At 31.8% G+C, this 5,000-nt stretch overlaps 1 pseudogene; it reads left to right on the top strand.

Annotated features, from left to right (window-relative positions):
* The first annotated feature begins 499 nt into the window (after nucleotides 1-499).
* The window catches only part of LOC137655127 (growth hormone secretagogue receptor type 1-like), a 32,390-nt pseudogene continuing 27,889 nt past the window's right edge, over nucleotides 500-5,000 (top strand).

The following is a 5,000-nucleotide window of genomic DNA, read 5'->3' as shown; positions in this document are numbered from 1 at the left end:
TTTATTTTTCTAACATGTTCGAATATTCTATATTTTAGTTTGCTCTCGTATCCATGTTGCTCTTTCTCTGTCTCATAGTGTTATTTTCATCACTATTCTTACCATAGGTCTTGTAACTAGTTTATGTTCTATGGGCTTTAGTAAAGCTGCAAGACCATATACAGACGCAAGTGGGACATGTCTGAGGCCTTTGTTCTGCATTGGGATGGTAACGTTTAATGGTGATGATATATATATATATATATATATATATATATATATATATATATATATATATATATATATATGTATATATATATAAATATATAATTTTAAATGGTATGCTCTGAATAATTCATTGTTGTCAGGATTAAAGCTATTTTCAAAGGGTACACAAACTCCATGTCAATTATATTGATAAAATTATGTACATATTATCTAATAGATAAGGTAACGCTACATCAAGTTTTATTGAAAAAGCTTCCCTCATTCATATTTTCTACTCTTATTTTTTCAGAAATGAGTCACTCTGCTGGAAAAATTTCTTGATTGGCGCTCGCAGCATCTCTGGCTATGGAGTTCAGAGTGGACGTCATACCAACTAACCCCTCTATAGAATGTGGCACAGAAGATTGCACAACCAATATGTTCCATCAAGTGAGGAGTTCTCACATACCCAATGACACATCCCTACCTGAAACGGCCGTTAATATATCACTCCTCCTTCTGAACTCCTCGACTGTTTACACCGAAGACAGATGGCCCAACATCACCTTTCCGGCTTATATGAAGGGCATCTACACTGCTTGGTGTCTCCTGCTTCTCCCAGTGGGTCTGTTGGGTAACATTCTAGTCCCAGTTGTTGTTATGAAGGACAGAGATCTGAGGGCGACATCAACCAGTGTTTTCATTATCAATCTGGTCGTGGCGGATCTTCTGGTTTTGATTATATGTCTTCCGGCACTTCTCTCCGAGCTCTATGCTCCTCCTGCCATTTGGGTTCTACCGGAATCGATGTGTAAGTAGCAAAGTATACAGTTTATACAATCTGTTTTTCTTGTAATGTTAATATAATGGCTGCCTTTTATTTCTATATAATTAGAAAAACTTTTTTTATGTTTGTGGTGTCTCTGTATATTATTCAATTAACTAGTTGAAAATACTAATGTTTTCATGTTTTAACTGATAAATTACAGATAACCCACATGTACAGTAAAATTTTCAGAGAAGCAGAAGTCAGTTCATACATGAAACCGCCATCCATTTCAATGAGGCATAGGCTTTCGTGTTTCCTGGATATAAAATGTCCTCTCTTTATATTCCATCTATTATAAATTCACCCAACCTTTCCGTACCTTAATTTCTTCCACCAGTCTACTCTATGCACGTTTAAATTATATACCCTCCGTGCTTCCAATTTTTCCCATTCTCTCCTCATAGCCAAACCACCGTAAAGTACTGTGATACGTTTTCTCCCTAATACCAACCTTGGTAATAATTTTTCTTGAATCCTATGTACTACAGCAGCTGTTAGTACTAACAGTTTATATCATTATCTCTCGATGACATTGAAAATCCTAATTATTTTTCAATAATTTTCAATTGGTGTACCAATTCTTTCTTGGTATTCATACAAGTTTCCATCTTCTCAACTTCATTTGCCCACATTTTATCATCTATTTTGATTCAATTATGTAATTCCTCATATATATATATATATATATATATATATATATATATATATATATATATATATATATATATATGTATATATATATATATATATATATATATATATATATATGTATATATATATATATATATATATATATATATATATATATATATATATATATATATGTGTGTGTGTGTGTGTGTGTGTGTGTGCAGACAGAAGAAATCTATATTGCATATCTAAACTGTCTAATAATTTGAGGGTTTCTTTATCTGTAAGTTTGTCTATTATATATTCACGAAAGTAATTTCTCAAACACATCAACATTCTTTTACGTTATTGTTTAGAATTCTTTCAAAATTGAATTATTCCTCCATTTGCCACATGAAGCAAAACTTATAAAGCCCAGTGTTAATAACTAATACCTGGGGAAAACTATAAGTCAATATTTTTTTAAAAACTAAGATATTACGATGTCTTATTTTTGTTAAAAGTTGGGAAAAATCATATTTCCATAAAGTGTTAGTTCTTTAGCTCGTTATTTCTTTGGTTGCTGCAACCTCACCATCCTTGTGAGCTAAGGATGGGTTGTTTGGGGAAGCTTATAGGTATATCTGCTGAGTCATAAACAGTCATTGCTTGGTCCTCCTTGGTCCTAGCTTGGTTGGAGAGGCGACTTGGACGCTGATCATATGTATAGATAATCAGTCTCTAGGGCATTGTCCTGCGTGATAGGCCATTGTCACTGTCCCTTTCCTCTGCTATTCATGAGCGGCCTTGAAACCTTCAATCGTTGAACATATTGCCGTCTGAGAACATAGTGATGCTTTTAATTAACATAATATATTGAAATAAGATATTCTCATGAAAGGAAGGACTGTCTTTTTAGTATATATATATATATATATATATATATATATATATATATATATATATATATATATATATATATATATATATATATAAAACTATTAATGGAAAATATATCGAAAATAAACAAAGAAATTTATTGTATGATATATGAACACTAACAAAGTACAAAAATTAAAGATTTTTATTTTATATATATTTTAGCTTTTGCTATAAAGGCTTAGCTAAAAATTCTAGTCAAGTTATAACTCAATCTCATAACATGAAAATCTCATTTTCAAAAGTAAGAAGTTTACAAGATGTCTTAAAATCGTATCACCCAAGCGTAACAATTTAATGACTCATAAAAGAATCCTGCAGAAGAACATTAAAGTTTTGCTCTAGAGATTAAAACTGTACCTCCCTTTTTCAACACTATAGTGACATTACTTCAGCGTATTTCAATTTTATACGCATAAGATTCTATGCATACAATATGAATAGGTACCTTTATACACACACACGCACACACACACACACACACACACACACATATATATATATATATATATATATATATATATATATATCTATATATATACATATCTATATATATATATATATATATATATATATATATATATATATATATATATATATATATATACATATATATATCTATATATATACTGTACATAAATTTATATATATATATATATATATATATATATATATATACTGTATATATATTTATATATATACAGTATACACACACACACACACACACACACACATATATATATATATATATATATATATATATATATATATATATATATATACATATATGTGTGTGTGTGTGTGCGTGCATATGGAAATAAATAAGAGTGAACGGTATGTTAATTCCCGGTTTTTATTCCGGTTATCCGATTCCCAATATTTTGATACCCGGTAAATTGATTCCCAGTATTATTAGCTCCCGTTATTATGATTCCCGATTGACCATACATAATCGGGTAAATAAGCCAATATTCCATTTATTTATAAGGCAAACCTCTTGGCTAGTTCAGTGGTAACGTGTTTGCCTTGCATTCGCATAGCAGCAGATCGATCCGGGCCCGGGACTGTGAGTTTAACCTGTCTAATGGGGAAGCCACTGCTGTGATTGGGCACCATAGTGGGGGGGGGGGGGTGCTGGCCTGGCTGACGTTCTGGTGAGCATCTATTCCGATGGAACTTGAACTGAAACCAGACACCTTTAAGCTTCAAAGAGATAGGTCTATCTTAATCTGCCTTTCATATTTCGGGGCGAATGTAGTTCGTTGGAACAGGGTAAGATAAGAGTACAGCAGTCTAAGGATACAGCTCCTAGGTTAGGTTAGGTGGAGGACCTTAGGTTAGGTTGGTTAGGTTAGGTTAGGTTAGGTTAGGTGGGACACATCCGGTTAGGTGATGTTCTTGTGTCTGTAAAGTGTGGTTTTTCACTCTGTACCAACAAACTACAAAGGCTCCCAGATTTTTCTTTAAGCCAGCGGGTATTTACAAAGGTTTTTCCTTATCTAAAAACTGAAAAAAAAAAAAAAATCTACAACCAGTCAGTCTTTAACGAAGAATAGTACCATTGAAAGTACCCTTGAAGGAAAGAAAAACATAGACGACTTAAATTGCATTTATTTTCTCTTTCTCTTGTTTCGTTAAAGTTTTTATAGTTTTTATAGGAATTATTTATTTTAAAGTTCCTTTCCTCACTGGGCTATTTTCCCTGTTGGGGCCCCTTGGCTTATAGTATCCTGGTTTTCCAACTAGGGTTGTAGCTTAGCATTTAATAATAATAATAATAACAACAATAATAATAATAATAATAATAATATATCAAATACTGATGGACCAAAAATTTATTGGAGGTGTGATGAGAAGAGCAGCAAAGCTAGCTTGCACATTTCAACTATGCTCCATAGTGTTGTTTCAAGTGTTCATCCTAATATTTGGAAGTTCATTTCAAAATTGATAAAAGAAGAAAGTCCTCCTTGGTCATTAAGTTCAGTTTAAAGATGGTCATGTTACTCGTGATAAATGAAATGAAGGATTTATGATTATCTGCCTTCATAAATTGATAAACGAAAGTACAAGGACTTGAATGAGCGATTGAAAAATATTGCTTTACGGCATAGTATACAGAGAAGTTGTAATGATGTTGCATAATCAAAACGGGCATTTCACCTTGTTTTTAACAAATTTTAATAGATATCATTTGTGTATTTTTTTTCAAATTTGACTGTCAATAAAGAAGACTTTTACATAATGTATTTTTTTGTGATGGCATTGAAGTTATTACTAATAGATAAATACCTATTTGTCTACTAGCAAAACAGCTTTCAAAGGGATAGACAATGAAATTATATCAGGAGCTCATTATTCCATCGTTAATGAGTTGTTTGGTGAACGAGGCTTGGGATTTAAACTACCGGGAATAAAAAAAAAACATGGGAATCAACTT

Source organism: Palaemon carinicauda, chromosome 16 (assembly GCF_036898095.1).
Source record: "Palaemon carinicauda isolate YSFRI2023 chromosome 16, ASM3689809v2, whole genome shotgun sequence".
Classification (NCBI taxonomy): domain Eukaryota; kingdom Metazoa; phylum Arthropoda; class Malacostraca; order Decapoda; family Palaemonidae; genus Palaemon; species Palaemon carinicauda.
This window is presented reverse-complemented; position numbering and strand designations above follow the sequence as displayed.